The sequence below is a fragment of the Linepithema humile genome, chromosome 2 (assembly GCF_040581485.1).
Source record: "Linepithema humile isolate Giens D197 chromosome 2, Lhum_UNIL_v1.0, whole genome shotgun sequence".
NCBI lineage: Eukaryota > Metazoa > Arthropoda > Insecta > Hymenoptera > Formicidae > Linepithema > Linepithema humile.
This window is the reverse complement of record NC_090129.1, coordinates 32,987,148-33,005,335: the sequence shown is the minus strand read 5'-3', so window position 1 is coordinate 33,005,335 and position 18,188 is coordinate 32,987,148. Positions and strand designations below refer to the sequence as shown.

The 18,188-nt window shown below is 42.6% G+C and overlaps 1 protein-coding gene across 2 annotated transcripts in view; it reads right to left on the bottom strand.

The window, feature by feature from the left end:
• Positions 1–18,188, bottom strand: part of Eip75B (Ecdysone-induced protein 75B) — a 110,961-nt gene that overhangs the window by 91,110 nt on the left and 1,663 nt on the right. For both annotated transcript variants that reach the window (XM_067349692.1, XM_067349694.1), the window contains exon 2: positions 16,761–16,864. The gene's annotated coding sequence lies outside the window, so the exon portion shown is untranslated. The remainder of the gene's footprint in view (positions 1–16,760; positions 16,865–18,188) is intronic.

Genomic DNA, 18,188 nt, shown 5'->3' with positions numbered 1-18,188 from the left:
GTATGCGCCGATGAAAAGGGAAGAGCTCTCTAATTCAATCGATCGGCCGTATCGCACGCGTTTGTACGCGGGCTGTGCGCGTCTCGTACGCCTAACAGTAACCTCGGGGCGATTTAAACGCATTTCAATTCGATAGAATTCGAAGGTCGGAAATGGGAGGGCTGAAACAAACGAGCGATTAAAAATTATCCCAGACGGTGTCGAGACCTGACTTAAATCAATTGCCGTTGTGTGTAGCTAGCTGTAAATTCCGTTCAACAAAGGGGGGGACTCTTTTTAATGCAAATATCAAGTTCAAGGCGAGCCTAAATCCGCCGGCCGTGACTCTCGACCGGCACGAGAACGCGTCTCGTGCGACATTTCAAAACTATTCTCACGTGGAAGTACGTAAGTACCATGTTATTGTCGTAGGTAGACGAGGAGACGCGGGTAGCGTATTACGTAGCCGGACTCGTAGTTGTTTAGATCTAGATGAACCTGAATCATCAAACCGGTCTGAACGCACGGTCGTGTCGTGGCTCAGCTCAACTCCTGTTGTATTAGGTTAGGGACAAGACGTGTTGTAGCACGCATGAGTTAGAATAGAGAACGATCGACGACAATGGGGAATCGAGGGTCTCTCAATGAGAGAAAGAGATGGTTATTGCGTGTCAGAAAAAGATCGAGCTGAATAGATAGACGAACATATGTATGTATACATACATATATGGATAGATTGATAGATAGATAATATTATAGAATAAATGATAATGAGCCAGAGGTCGCTCGCATTTGAATAAAGAAAAGAGAAATGTGTGTATAAAATTTATATATGAAGCGAGTGAGAGAGAGAGAGAGAGAGAAATATATAAAGTGTGGAAGCGAAGTAGTAGAAGAGAGCCTAGAGATCGACTTGGAGTCACATTTTCTGGCTATTTTCAGAGTTCCCCTACGCGTACGATAAAGTATACACTAAAGTATACGCTATACGCTAAAAGTGTACACTTTAAAAATATCCTTGTTAGATAATAAATAAGTAATGAAATAATTATGCAAAGATAGAGAAAAATGAGATAACTCACTTATAATCTTTCTTATATTATTTTGCAATATAATTTTGCATATAATGTAATAAATGCATACATAATTATATATATCATAAATCTATATAAACTTTATCGATGCTACGAACAAGGAAGGCTTTCTCCAGCGACCTTGAACCTCCAATGGAGCCCCGCAGCTATGTGAACTTGAACCAGTCTCTCGCTCTGTCCTTACAACTACATTCTGAATTCAACGTATTCCCGATATTCCGTATACGATAGCGATATTCATCGAGCATCGGTGTCGAGTTTAGACGAGAACTGTGCATAAATTATTTGGAAACTCCGAAACAGTTTCGGAGACATCGTCGATCAAATTTCATTAATTTTATCCTTCAAAATCGAGCATTTTCCGGCTCGCGCCTTAATAATATCGAGTTTCGAGAATCTTTAATTGGTATCTCGAAATGAGATGCTCAGGCTTGCGACTGTCGAACGCGTCGCTTTGACATCGGAGAATCCGCAGTTCGTCGATCCGAACGCGTCGCGTTCTCCACTTTCGTTTTCCGTTTAAAAAGCGCCGATGGCGATCACCCAACGAAAGCGAATCGCGTCGGCGAGAGTTTTAGAAACCGGATCGCGATCAACGGGGATACATGAAAAGTCAACGCGAGGCCGGCGAACGTCGAGAGCGAATGTGAGAGCCGCTCAAGAAAGTGAAACTTTGTTTCTCCCTGCGCGAATCATGACAAACCAGCTTTGACTTTCATCACTATCGCTCGCCAATGCTAAATCAGAGGAGAAACCGGCACGCTCTGCACTAAAAACTAAGATCCTCGGCCCATATCATTTTGCTTGCGTTTTCGACGCAAGCAGACGCAAAGAAAATCGCGTGGGAATCCGAGACGATCGCAAAATTAAAAAATCGGAATCTGATTTAAACTGAGTTCAATCTAAAATAATAACAATCTAAAACTCTATCTGGCTGTAGAAAGATCAAGAAGAATAGAAAAGGTATTGCAGATGCACTGCACAAGTTTTACAGACGTATAGCTTGTTGATCACCGCAGTTTTTGATCCTGCTTCTTAATTCGATTCCATTCCATCCGGCCGAGTGACAGACTTTGCTAAGCCTAAAGAGATTACACGTAGCTTAGAGCTACGTCGATGTACGCGCTACTATGACCTACTTCTACGCACACGCACGCCGCGCTTTCTCCTTTCCACGGGCCAGCTCGGCTCGGCTCGAAACGAACGAGCGAATTCACCGTCTTGCTCTCTCTCTCTCTCTTAGCCTTGAACCTGATCGAAAGTGCAAGTGGATCGGGCATCGTGGTAAATCAGACGCGGGCAAGGGAGAGGAGGCAGGAGAGACCGCGAGAGACATGTACGGTTGCTGCCGAAACGGTTTTTGGTCGCCTTCGATGAAAGTAAAACGGCCTTCGGGAAAGAGCTCACCGCATGCATATGGGCGCCATTGAACTAGTGACCTTCATATGAGAACCGGTCTTTGTTCAGGGCCCTTAGAGTTAGCGACCTAGCTCGCCGTGGGCCCTACACCACCTAGGCCTGCTCCTTCTGTAGACAACGAGTCATTTACATGCGGCCAATCTGGGCAAGATTGCCCTTCAGTCCGTCTTCGGCTCGATCGTTCCCGGGTTCAATTTGAGAATAGGATCCGCAATGTTTAAATCTTTAAATTGGATATCTTATAATTGTAACAAGGAAGGTCATCGGCGTCGGCTAAGTTTATTAACGGTAACGAGATCAGTAAACTTTGCGTCACTTTAAAAATAAAATTTTGAAACTTCGATAAAGAAGCGAGCGATAAATTCCTTCGCGATAATGCGTCAATAAAGTCAGGGTTGGTGTCTGGAAGGTTATCTAGGATTTCAATGTTTTCGGCGATTTGTATCATTAATAACGTGCTCAAAACTCATCCGATTTTCTCCAAATATCGATATCGATCGAGATACGGGCTCACCCAGTCTTTCAATCGCAATAAGTATATTTTTGTATATGCAAACATCTTAACAGAGAGAAGTGGTTAGAGAAAAGTAAAAGTGCTTTCGCTAAAATTATTTACGATACATATCTCGGTATCGGTAAATTGCGATGGAAAGTACTCATTTTCAAACGAGTATAATGATTCGAGAAAGCACGAAACATTTATCTTTAAATCGAAACTTGCGATATAAGCTAGTGTATACAATGCATCGTATCATTTGTCAAACAGCATCGACAAGACATTTATTTTATACATACAAAACAAATATGTGCTATTAAAATAATTATTGACGATCTTTTAAAAATTTATATGTTTGTATACATATTCATTTATATGATCGAATTGTTCTGTAAAAATCTCTTATATTTTCTCTAATAAATTTTAATATTTAGTCGAAATCTTATTTGACCTAGTATTACCTCGAATTAAATGATTAAATTAAATTAAATAGATAAGATATATAAGAGATATATTCTTAATTTAGAGATAAGGAATATCGAATTTAATTCGTGCAGTGATAAAATATGATTAAGACGAGGAAAGTATGCCGTTAAGAAGATAAGCCTTTGATTGACAGGTAGCAAACCATGACCTATCGCAAACTGTCTCGACCGGTTTTAATGAAATGTGACTTCGCACCAGTTCGTTCAATTAATTACGCGTCAATTGCGCGCAACTATTTACGAAACGCCGAGGGATGTCAGAGAAAGCAGGCGAGAGGTTATCGAAAAATTTTAAATATTATTTCAATTGAACTCGAATCTTTTCGCATTGTGCGATCAGATATGATCTTGGGCGGCATTTACGCGTCGTCGGAAATCGGAACGCAAATTCTCTTAACGGATTGAGCGATGATTAAGATAATCTAGGGATAAGTCGACCCCGAGACGCGAGTCGATGGAGACGTTAACGGGAAAAATAAATAACTGCGCGACGCGATTACGAAACGACCGCGCCGTATAGACGTCGGTGTAAGCCGTGTCGTATCACCTGCGATAATTTGCGTTAACATTGAGACGAGGCATGCGGACGGTTAGAGGACGGCACGACTGATAGCGTATCTGCAGACATGGATGCATTTCGTATCAATGTTTTTGTTTCCTTAACCTCGTGGCCTTCATCCGTTTTAAGTAGCGGGTATCTCGCGAGTGACAAGTACGACGCAAGTGCGACTTATTTGCTGCAATTCAAGTTCGAAAGATATTTATACACGGAGAGTGTGACTTTTTTTACATCATTTTAGCCAAATCGAAGTTTGCACAAGTTTACGTGCACTAATGACGGATCTTGCGTTAAGAGCGCAAACGTGAGCGCCGCGCGATTTATTTATTTCTATCGAATAGCGATACTCTATTAGTTTCCGCAATGCCTGCTTGATCTCGAACTTGAATTATATAGTTTTATTCGTCATTGAATGTTCTTATATAATTACAGATTCTATTTATTTATTACAAAATATTCTAAAAATTCTAATCGCATATTAAGAGACACGCAACTACATTTAACGCCGAAACGCGTTATTAATTACTGTCTAAGTATAATCCTCAGCATAAATCCTTAGCATAAACTCCTCTCTAGCCGAGTTTTACAGAGAATTCAGAGGCGGGACTTAAAGTCCCGACCTACCACAAAGTGACGTTTGCAATGTTAACAGAAATTTACTTTTTCAAATCATCGTATGATACTATGATATCGCATTCCGGCTTTGACATTGCACTTCTTATCAACGAACCGCTTGGAATAGCCTGCAAAAACAACGATGGAATAAACATCTGGTTTGGCAGAATCGAGAGGTGATAATCTGCCGGCGGAAATGCAGATGTTCAAAGCACCAAAATTATTTTAAAACATCAAAATTTTTAATTACTGAAATTTATATAGAATTTTTTTAACTGATTAAATCGAGTGTTTTAAATCCTAGTCTCTTTTTATGAAAACGAATTATGTATGTATAGAAAGACTTTTACATACTTTCTAAAAACTGAATGTATAATTTTTCTTGCGGACTAAATACATTCGATCGCATTCTCTTTTTATAAAAATAAGGCATGTAAAATGTTAATAACGAAAAAAATTTTCTTTTATGTCGGAGACAAATTATATATGGATATATAGGGAAATTACTTTTCAAAAACTAAATGTATTATTTCTATTCTGGACAAAATACATTTGGATCGCATTCGTATGCAGATTGCATGTCGACCGGCGCCGAATGCAACGCCGCGACGACGAATGAACCCTTCGTGCTAGAAAGTCGATGTAATTCTACCCTTGTGCTGCCTCCCATTCGAACGTTTTTTTTTTTTTTTTTCCAGATACCATAGCCGATACCGCAGCAACTAATTCGCCAGAAATTACGCACGCAAGGCGTATCGTTGACATTATCGTGGAACGCCCGGTCAGTAATTGATGGCTTAAAATCCAGAATCAAGATTACGTCTGTTCACTCGACTAATTAGTCGTGCATCGTATTACGATTGTTCGAGAAATGCAACGTGATTAACGGTCAACAACAAAAGTCGAATACGAGTGTCAGTGAATATTAAATGGAATTGTTTGATCGCGCTGGAAATTCTGCCGGCAAGCAAATGCATCGGGTTTAACGCGACGCCCTGATAATGACGTGACCGGATTCTTGCTGCGGGTGGAAGTCTCGCCGACGGTCGTCCGACGCTCTACGAATCGCTATTGTCGCCTTCGGTCCCACCTCCGCCCCCCTCCTCCCCCTCCCAACGTCGAGCTCGCGAGACGACGGCGCACAATGTGCTACACACCCCGCTGAAAGAGCTCACGGTCTAGCCTTGACTGCACGCGGGGGTTGCTATGGCGATAACCAGGTCCACACATACACAGGTCCGCCGATCGCGCGCGACAGCCACCCCCGCGCGGATATGACTCTCCCCCCCCCCTCCCCGCCCCCCGTTCCCTCTCTCGGCGAACGGCGACGACCAAGAGTGTGACCCCGACCTTTCAGGTGGATGACCTCCGCTGCATCGCTGGATGCGCGCGCAACAACGGACCTCACCTAGACGCGAACCACCCCCTCTTTCGTCGCCCGCCGTGTAAATGGTAAAACGACGTCGTTGGAGAACAGGGTCGAGAAGAGGCCCGCATACAGGATTATATAAATTTTGATACCATCGACCACTTTTATTCAATCAGTTGAGATCACATCGTAATCCAAAGGTACAACGGATCAACCCGTACCGATCGTATCGTCGATTTTCGAAGATCCGTGAAAATTTTATCGACTCGAAATTTTCGTGAATCAAAATCGTACGGCGTAGGAAAAATCCGATACGCAAAGTTCTATCTTTTGATCGCGATTAGCTCAGAAATCCTCACTAAAATTCGCGAAGACTCGATCTGTTTTATTTTTCGAATTCACACATAGTTTTAATACTTTTCAATATATCTTCCTCGAAGCTATCAGCGCTTCGCGGACGGTGATAACAACTGATAAGCGCACGAATTGTGTTTGCGCTTGGGAGTCTCGGAGAATGCAAAAAATTTTTCACGGCTAGCCATTCGGATTTTTTCCGCAGAAAAGCATGCACCTGCGCCCCTAGTACGAATCGACAGGTGCGGAAAAAAGTTTATCCTCGTCGGGTATCATTGACCCGGTCACTACCCGGCTGTATACGCGATGCACTACGCCTATGCGCCAGACGCCGAAGGGTTGCTCACCCCTTCCTGTCTGCACCCTCACATGGAAACGCGACCGAGGCTTTTGCACGGACAGTACCACTCGAGTACTCGATCCCACACTCTCTCTCTCTCTCTCTCCCCTCCCCTTCTTCGCTTCCCTTCGCGTCTGTGCCTTTCCTTCCTTGCCGTGCGATTTCACACCACTCGAGGAATTAGACGGTTGAAACAATTAATAGCGAAAATATTTATCGTCATTGGAATGGTGTATTTTTCGAAACTCTTTGAACAGCACAAGTAGAAAAAATAAATTGGAAATTAAATGGACGCGAGATGAAAAGCCCGAAACTTCCTCAGACATCCTATATTGAAATGTGGGTGAGGCGCCAGTATGGCCGAAAGAGATGAAAGCTGCAAGCGGAAATGAGGTGGACACACCTCGTACAACGAGCCGAACAATTTATCACGGAGATCTTATCTCTTCTAAACCTTCTCTTATCTCGTCTATTAATATCTATGATAATATTCGATCTATATTGAGTGCAATGCAATACACAAATTGTTTACACATTGATAATTGTATGATTTTAAATTGTTTCTAATTTTAACAATTATAAAATAACAAAACAGATTTCATAATATACTGAAAAGGGGAGATAAGAAAACGTCTTTTATTTTTCTCTTTTCAACATTATAAAATCTGTTATATTATTTTATAATTGTTAATGTCAGAGATAATTTAAACTATCAATGTAAACAATTTGTGTATCGCATTATTACAATATCCATTGTGAATCTTCATCGCAAAATACAATTTTATCTATAAAATGTCTATGAAAAATCGGCACTTTTTTCATAGAGAGCGAGAAACACTTGTACGTTTTCGAGCTTATCTAGATCGAACGTTCAACGGAAATCGAGTAATAATGTAATGTTAATGGTAAATGGCTATAACCGACGACGAAGGGTCGATAATACGCGAATGCATCCACGAAGACATAACCGGCGAAGCCCGAGGCTAAAGGGAAAAGATGGTGGGTTTCTTGGTGGAGGGTGTCTGTCTAGACGGATCGCTGTCTGGAATAAGCCATGACCGTGAATCGACGCCTTGTTACCGTGATAGGAAGTGTAGGATTGTATGAATAATGCGTGGATGGTACATTGTCTTTGTGCTTCGGAAGAATACATTACGCGGCCTTTAATCATTGTCTGTCAAGTTCTACAAAATTCTCCGACATGTTCTATTAATTTAATTCTTATCGTACAGTTTTGTGTTTTTTTTACTTTTTCACTTCATAAAAGAGCTTTGTAAAAGTACAAATTCATAAAGGTGGAATTTGTGAATGAAAGAAACGGCGGTTTCACTGGAAAGTATTATACATAACAAGCCGTTAAATCACACCTTATTAAAATTAATTCTTTGGAATAAATGATAAACTTATTTCACGCCGCAGTAAAAATCTTTTCGTGCATACCTGCACGTGTACGCGGGAATTGTGCAGGAGAAAATTGGACTTTCGTGTCCGTCATGCGGTTAGAGGGATGCATTCGAAAATGGCTACTGCTGGCCAATGCCCCTGAAGCTTAATGACCTCGTGACTGTGTACACCAGCAGCTGGCCAAAGCCCCCGAACATCGCGTGCACGCGAAACGAACGTTGCACGCATCACGGTATCGCCGGAATAATAGTACCTGGTCCGCGGATCTACCTGATCAAGATTATCGAGCGTTAAAAATATACGGGAAAAATACACGGAGAAAACGCGAGTATTATCCACTGCAAAACAATAACTTTGCAAAAATAACAATGTACTAAAATATTAATTCCTTTATAAAAGATTGTTTAAAACACTTAAATCACACAAAAGATTCATATTATCAATTCATAATAAATGTTGACATTAAAACTATTTAGCGTTTTTATAGTATTTTATAATTTATATATTTCTGTTAACAACTATTTAATATTTAACAAATGTAAGTAAATAATTGATTTTATGTAAATTAAGAAGTGTTGTTGCATCGAGCGTTAAAAATACATGGGAAAAATGAAACGTAAATATTATCCATTGCAAGACAATAACTTCGCAAAAATAACAATTATTAAAATAATAATTTTTCATTTATAAAAGAGATTATTTAAAACACTCGAATCACACAAAAAATTCAATTGTCAATTCATAATAAATTTTGACACTAAAAGTATTTTATATTTCTATAGTATTTCATAATTTATATATTTCTGTTGACGACTATTGAATATTTAACAAATATCAGTAAAAACTGATTTCATGTAAATTAAGAAGTGTTGCATTTCATTCTTGCATTTTATATTTTAAGCGTTGAGATATCTCGAGATCAATAACGTATTATAAACACCTTTGTGCAATTTTTATTTATGCGAGATATGTCCTTTTTTTAAAATGATTCCTAATTATACTAGACAGCCAAAATGGGCTAACGTATTGCCAGGACGTGGCAATGGCATAGTGGCACTGCAGTGCGAGAGAGCGAAAGTTCGCCCCAGTGCCGCCATCCTGTCTGCAGAATTTCGTCCTCCGTGCCCGGACACCCCACCGACATTCCCTCTCCGTTGCACCACTTCCTCGCAAGCTACCGCCACCCCGTTGCGTATACCGAACAAGCGTCGCGTCGCACCCGGGGGCTATCAATGCTTGCTAACGTGTACTTTGCAGAAACGAGTACGGGCAGACCGTTTATTTAACACCGTTTATTATCACGTTAATCATTCGTTCGTTATTACTTCTGTTATGAATAAAATATCAAAAAGTGTAGCATCAAACGGACACTTGTCTGCGTGATAATGAAAACTGCAGTAAAAAATGCCTGCTATTAAATATTATTTTCATTAATATAAAATGATAAGATTCTTAGAAAAGAGTATGCGCGATAGATCGAATCGTCTGTGCTGCGCTCGCTGATAAACTTTCGCGCGTTTAAAGAACTCTTTTAAGCTCTGTAAAAAAAAAAATTGTTGTCGAACAGGAGAGCCCGGCTCAAAGGGTTAATGGGTCTTCCAGGTTGGCAACCGCCCTGTCTGCGAGCTCACGGCTCTTTTTGCTCATGCCAGTCGGGCAAAACGAGGGAGTTACGGCCACGGAAGAGCGAGAGGAAAGTTTGCCCCAGTACGTTGCACCCTCCTTCTCTCACTCCGTCCCTCGCCGCGAGCCCTCCCGGTCCGGGGAGTCTCGCCATCCCCCGACGACGCCGTCCCCTTGGTCCTCCAGGGCCCCCGGGTCCCCCCCCCCACCCCCCTCCCGCCGCTGAATGTCGTCCCTCCGGAGCGTCAGCCGCTTCTCACCGTCCCTCCCGACCGCGCGCCCGTCCTACCCGGCGCGGCGTCCCGGTATTCCCGTATTCCCGTTTCGCCGCCCCCGAATCCGCGCTGCATCGCCGTCGAATCAATACCGGCAGACATCCTAACTCACTGGAGGTCAATGCCTCGTTCCCGCGAGCGCCGACGACCTCAACCTCCTACCTTCCCTACCCTACAACCTCCTTCCAGAAGCCAGACGAGGGCTCTCGGCCGCGTGGGGAGGCGACTTCCACCTCTGACGCGGTCTCTGTCGCCTCGATTGTGTGAGCGAGACGCGACGCGACGCGACGCGACTGCGGCCGACCGATGACAAATATCGAATGCATCGCTAAACCTCCCGTCGGCCCTTCCGAACGGTTGGCCTTTTCAAAGCCAGATGAGAAATGCTTATTGCGCGACGCGACATAAATGTTTAGCAAAAATTTTTTCATTCTTTTAGTATTGTAGTGTAGCCGCGCATCCATCACATATCGTATCAAGCTAATGGCAGCTTGGTAATTGCTATTTTATAATTTGTTGCGTTAATTACGAGCGATTATTACATGGGAAAAAATATGATAACGATTGATGCGCGAGCTGTGCTTAAAAAAAAAATAAAAAATAAAATGGCAATTATTCTGCGAAATAATGTGCGAGAACAAAAACAATGATACTCAAATGCTCTCCTTCGCATTCGTCTTCATAAACGAAACAAATCCCGCCTTCATCTCACCGACGGGGAGTCGCGTAGCTGCAGCCGAAAGATGTAAAGATAGGTAGGTATATCATTACAATTGCGCAAGCGCTCTCTCTCTCTCTCTCTCTCTCTCTCTCTCTCTCTGTATGATGAATTCTGTTCGCGAATCCTTTGTTTTTTTAGCAATTAGATAACGACTGCATATCTTTACAGATTTGCGTTTTATTCGCGAATTCATATTGCTATAAATATATCGTGGTAAATAATTAATATAACTGCGATCTCGGCATGTCTGTCTAATAGCAGTGTTTGCTCTAGACCTAGAGGAAAGCACTATGTCGCGTGGACGCACGTAAAATTAGACGGTGCGTTCAACTCTCCTGTACCCGTGCCAAGAACCGCGACAGCTCTTCTTGCGACAGCGGATACTGCGACACTAAGCCCCGCAGCAGCCGCGATGGCACCCGATGCCCTTGTTCCAAAATGAAATCAGCTCCCGTCGTCGACACCGTCGACGAATGTTTTTCCGCATTGGCGCAGCGTGTACATATAATCCGCGACTGATTAATAACTTATAAGGAAAGCGGCGGCGGGAAACGATAACGGAGCAAAATCGGAGATTATTGACCCTCGCGCTTTCAAGTCTCGTTATTAATTTACCGATTCCGTTATGATTTAAAACTGTCAATTTTTTGCACATCAATCGTTGAAATCGAGTCTCGTAAATATAAAGTGGAATTAAACTTGGATTATGAATATTTTTCGTAAACTTTTATAAAAGCAGGCATAAATTAAGCATTGTTAAAAAAATATGTGGCCCACAAATTTCGAAAAGGTTAGGTTCGTTTAACTTCGGCGGCTTGTAGTTTCCACAAATTTTATATGCAATTGTTAGATGATTAATTGTTTATCCTTGCGCAGAGAACTTCGATTAGATACGACGAAAGGGAGATCGAAGGCTAACGCTCTACGCGCAAAGGGTGTCGCCCTCGTGAACAAAGGCAGCGTGCGCAAAGTTGAACCGCGATATCTAGCCAGCTAGGTCGTACACCCTTGGAAGAATCTCGCTGTTTGCGTCTCCGGCGTAGATACATTGTACTCGGACAGTAGAGTGCGCGACGACAAAAATGTTTGAACGATAAGACGGCCGACTTCTCGATATAAACGTTCTACGTAATTGTACAACTAAACGCGAGGCATTGCTCCCCTGATCTTTTACCATTAATCAGTAATTAAAGCAAGGACACTGTTTTATCAAATTATAGCAGAACGGCAATAACAAAATATTTGTTCATTGAATGTGAAATGAAGTAGACAAATAATGATTATTTGACGCGCGGATAAACGACCGTGAGCAACGTAGTTTTATCCGTGCAACTCGTGTTTGTTGTTTATCGATTGTTTATTCGCAAAAACAAATCAAGATAAACATACTTTCCAAAAAAAAAAAATATCGGTCAGTTATTATTTCGATTGTATCAGCAGCTATTGAACATTCCAAGGGTTTCGCCCCTTGGAAAAAAAACCTGAAAAGCTCAAAGAAAATGCACGATAGAATAGACGAAAACACGTGAAATCAACGACGCGAGATACATCTCGTCCTCCAGGGTGACGTTCCAGAAATAGCTCAGGACATCGCAGTCCAATCGTGGCTGCTTTCGTTCATCAGTTCAAGGTTAAAAGCGCGTCGCCACCGCGTGGTAGCTACAACTTCCATGGACCAAAATACATCCCCTCACTGATATATAAATACACGTTCGAAAGAAAACCGAAGAAAAAATACCGACGATGCGTGCCGATAACCTTCCCTCAGACGCGACATCGTCACGACTGTATATAGAAGAAACAAATCGAAGCGCGAAGAATCGCAACGCTCAAATTCGCTATCATTCTGATTAGCTTTTTCTCATAATATCTAAGACACACGATCCAGAAATACATTTAGACAAATTCAAAAACGATAGCGCAATCGTAACGACACGGTGATATATATATAATTAAAATCATTTTCACGAATCATTTTCAAAAAGGTTCACAAAGCAAAAATTGCGAAATGGAGGTTAGAATATGAAATTTGATAAGCCTAGATCTGATCTATATTTGATTCTCTGTAAGAAAAATTCACATTCTCGATAGAATTTGCGAAGGATTAAAGGATACTCCGATTTCATGCGTGCGCATATAACGAAGGATACTCGGAACACAAGGAGCACCGTGTATAAAGCGTCGATGTGGGCTCGATCGAAATGCATGAACGCGTTGCGTGCCGCCTGTGAAGCGAATTAAACATTCCGTGATCGATAAACGCGATGGTCGATGAGGTTATCCGCAATAGATGCGTTGACCTTTACAATGGATACACCCCGTGTCGATGACACTGTGTTCTATAAAGATACCCTGAGGAGGTAGGGCCTTTCAGTCTTTGTCTCGCTCTCGTCCGGCAGTCGTTGAACTCGGCCGTTGGGGACAACACACTTTGAACTATGCACGAACGCAAATTAACTGCAGTAATGCGAGTCCTTCAGCCGCGGAAGGATGCGCGTCAGCGGCGTGACAGGACCTCTTTCCGGCATGAGAACCGGCAAAAATTCACAATCGTTCACAGTAATCTGCCAGCATCTGTAATCCGTTCGCATTACAAGTACCGTACATCGCACGTCGGCCTTTAATGTTTATTTTTTTCGCGATGTACCACTTTCTCACGATGTTTGCCGCGGATGTCATTGTTCTCTGCTCCTGCGAAGGTCACGCGAGCCGCGTCAGCTTCTTTCATGATAACGCGAGAATAAAGCATTGTTTATTCGCGGCGGCTAAATGAATCTTTAATGCGCAACAGCGAGAGTTTTCGTAATATCTATTACATCGAGTCAAATGTATGAATTGCCAATTGTATCGATTGCAAAATTGGATCAAACGGTTTGGGAGGTAACGATAGGCGATTATATCGGAGGGCAAGTGCCCACGGGCGAATGAAAATTCACGGTGCGACGAAATTCGCCAACACGGGTGGCGACATATTTTGCTCTCGGTATCGGCGCGAAGGTGCGATGCACCTACGTGCAGCCGGGTCAAGGTCGTACTCCTCGTGCGTCGGGGCCGGCTGAGTCATTCGTGCAGAATCGTGCATGCACAGAGCCCGGGCGTGCGAGTGCATCGAACTCGAGATGACCGTTGCAGCTGCAAGCGCGACGCTGGTAGCCCACTTCGGTCCTCCTCGGTGCATGTTCGGCCGCCTTCGGCTGCATTCCGCGTGCATCAACCCGAGAGATCGCCCTCGAGAAGCGCCGCCGAGTGCAATGTCCAATGCTGCACGAGGACTCGCGGCCGCGCGCGAACAGCTGCGCAAGGGCGAGACGGAGAAAGCCGGGAGAAAGACTGGAAGAGGCCGGCGAAGAAGCGAGAGAGCGGCGGAAGGAGAAAGAAATGCCAGGACCGAGAGAGGCATTAATGCCGATTATACCGAGGGATGCGCTCGATGACGACCGGAATGGCGCGGCAAATTGGTACCAATATATCCATCGGGAGTAGCGAGAAGATTTCTATTTACCTCGTCCTACATTGTGTGCGTCGAGTGTCCTTAAAAGTTTCTTGGATTCCCTCATAAATCCTAGCTTCCACAATTTTCAATCTAACGCGAGAGTCATCGAATTCCTTCGATTTTGTAGTCTGAGCGAGGAAATTGTGAAGATTCATTAAATATACAAGAGATTTCATAATTATAATGTCTAATTTCTCATTCTAAATATCCGAGGACTTTCCTGAATCGTGGCACGATTGATTAAGGCAGCTCGGTGCCCTTAACTAGAGACCGCGGATGCCGATTCACGACTTTGCTTACGTTTGAGAGACTCTGTGAAAGGGCCGATGCACCAAGCAGGGTGAATGTTCTCCACGCGCTAGCTCGCTCATCGGCTTTGTAGAGCGTGGCAACGCTCGCGCATACACGCATCCAGGCGCGTCGTGCGTACGTGCCTACCAGCTTCCAGGGATGGCTAATGCTCTTCTGATCGAGAGACATATCTGCTACCGTTTCGCGACCTCGAACGATTCACTAATCGGTCTTTCATTCGACTTACAAATTCCGCGAGCGCTGTTTTTCACTCCACTTTGACTCGCGGATTCGGAAATTTTCGAGAACCGAAAAGTAATATAATGAAATCGCTTACTGTGTTCTCCAATTCCGAGTTCTAGTTATACGAAATAAGAACAAAATTATATCAATATTAAAATTCCACGAGTTTGCGGTTATTTAACAGAATAGCTTTTCACCTTGTACATATGAAAAAAACATCGCCTAACGATGAGAGAAAACGGCTCGTTTCCACTATCTACATCGCTGGTGGCATTAAAAGCTACATGAATAATGCATGCGGGACTAAATAACTATTCGAAAAAAAATCGAGCGGTAAGAATGAACAATATTAACCGCAGAGCGAGATTGCGAAGTGCGAATTAATCGGACGACAACATTCAGGCGTGAATGCAGGCCGGCGTCTAAGCCAAACTGCTATTTCACCCGGCCCTGCGCATGCATTACGGCGAGTAAAACGCCCGAGAGTGGACGCTGCATATGTGCAAAACGGGTGCAACGCCGGGCGAAGGAAGAGTAAAAGTCCGCGACGCGAAGGGAGAGACAGAGGGAAGAGGAGGGCACGGCGCGGCGTCGGGGGCGGAGGGAGCGCATGGGACACCGTGTGCAGCACTCGTGCTGCATGCGTTTCGCATGGCCACGGGGTTCACTGTCCCGCGCCAAGGCCGCAGGGGCACCGCCCCACTGAACCAATTGTGCCACTTTTATGCTCGTCGACTCATTTTCGTCGAGTTTTATTACTTGCAATGCGTGTGCCTTCTTCCCCGAGCACGTGCATTATGCGCGTACGTAGGTGGCCGACCACCACGCGTTTGCCCGCGGGTGCTAACGTTCGGCGCGTGCAGCGTATTACACGCTTTTCAGAAAAATGCGACGAGGTAATTCGCGAAGCGCAAAATGTAGCGCCGATTGTGAGAGATGTGAAATTGAAAATGCTGCATCAATTAGCATTAATTTAAATGTATGATAATTAAATAATAATTAAATATATCATAATAAAAAGTTAAGCTGCTAATGGCGTACTAATGAAGCTCCGAAAGCCTAATTATAACTTTTTTTATTACTGATTTTTTTTTTATATAGAATTTCTCAAGTCTCCTGTCTTACGCGTATGTGAACGAATCTATAAGATCAGATGTGGATTTTTTATGTGTCAAACACACACACACACACACACAGATCGTAACTTTAATCGAATTTGTATCAAGAGGAATCGGCAGATCCGATATAAATGCATACATTGCAAACGCAATAAGATAAGTTGATCTAATAATACTTTTTGCTGATAACAAGCATTTCCGAGGGAGCATCGCCGACGATCGAAAATGTGTCATAGGACTCGAGTTGTAACGACGCGCGCACACGGATTTGCGAACCCCGGGAAATGCGTTTGGGTTTGCGAACCCCCAGACTGGAGGGGATTGACCCAGACACCCCCTCCAGCAGACGATTCTCCCTCCACCGGATAGCTGTAGCTGCTTCTAGAGCCCTACACCATAGTCGATGGAACGAGGGTGCAAAACCCCGTCTGCTTGATAAACCGTTGCACCGCCCAAGCACGATAAACGCGATATCGTTTATCCATACGTGAAAAAAATTCGCGAAAAATGAAACTGACTGTACTGTGCACTCGTGCATTACGTATGAGACTCGTACTTTTTATCATATTTCATAAAAGCGATTAGAATGCGAACAATCGAAACTAAATTAGGTCTCTATATTGTAGATTTTCCCATCAAAATTAATATTATTAAAGTTTTTGTTACTTTTGTGTTTCTCTGTCAAAATTAATACATGTATTTATTTATTATCTTGATTGTGTATTTAGTTACTTCGGCTTTGAGATAGCAGCTACGGCTTAATTTAAATATTAAATACGGTACTTCATATTTTAATTTTTGTTGTCGTATCATCGAGCCTCTTTCTTCATTCTTATTGAGATCAAATACATACAGTTATAAATATTAATATGAGTGACTCACCGTTAGGGTAGACCGCAATACTCGATAATGATGTTCAGGTAGGCGCAGATGATTGTCAGATGTTTAAACGTCATCAGAAGTAATCAGGAAATTAGAAAACAGTTCTGAAATAATATAATAGAAATTTTATTATATTTATTTCATAGAAAACGGCGATTACTTTTCCACCAATTCAATAAACGATTTCGAACAAAACAATATTTGCATATTGATCAATGTGGATATGTGATGTCACGCGACTGAAAGATTAGTAATCAGAATGTAATCGCTATCGCGATGCCGTACAACGCAATATCTTAGAACTGCTTTTAACACTTTCTCCATTAATTAAAATTAATAGACGTTGTTAGAGAGCGCACGCGTTGGCATGAAAGCGCTCAATTTTACATAGGATTTTCCTTTCGTTCTCATCTGAATTAATAATTGCTAACAAAATGAAAATGTATTTATTATAATGCATAATGAAGAATTATAAACATTCGCTAGAAAGATAGCACGCGTCATTCAATTTTCATGATAAAGTCAAAGCTAGAATATTTCATTTTGCAAAAAGAGAACGTCGGATTTCATTATTTTGCGAAGCAAATTCTCTATTTAACGAGGCAGGAAAGTTATTACCAGCGAGACTTTGTGCGCATAAACAATCGGTGCATTTCAGTGTCATGGTTCGTATAACGTTTGGCAAGCAGGGGTTGCGAACCCCAGGAAAGTAGCCAGCCAGACAGACAGACTAACATGAAAGGGGGTGACCCAGACACCCCCTCCACCGGGCTGTTTGCAAGCGACTCGACTACCGCATTGGGCTGTGCAAGTGGTGGTGAAGTATCGCGATGGAAGGGCGGTGTTATAAAAAAATGATGCGACGACATCGAAGGGGTGATTGCCGACTACTGCGTTTTATCATGACTCCAATAGTAACGATTGTTTGATCATTTTCACAATTAATCAAATATTATTAATTTCTATCCCAACTGCAAAGCGCTATAATTAACTCGCAAAAATGTTAAGTGGGATAAGAATATGTTTACTTTATAATTTCTAAGTTAAGAATCATCGGAATAATTTATATTCTTTTTTTCTTGGAGAGATATTTTTGTGTACGACAGGGTAAGAACTACTCTCGAAAGAGATTTAGAGAGTCCAGAGGTTGGATTATAAAGAGCGGAAGTGGCCATCGTGATATATGAGTATGGTTAGTTATCAGACGATAAACACTCGCGTTCATATATCGTCGCGTACATTCTTTCCCTTTTCGAATGCCGAGAAAAAGTACTGTATGTGGAAGCAAGGACACAATTTCATGTCGCAATAACTATTAATAAGAATCTCAGTAGTAGATTCGCGAAGATGGCACTCCTTGGTACTACCGAGTGAGGACAAATAAAGGACAGCGAGCGAGGAAGACGGGTGGAAGGGCGGCAACTCTCT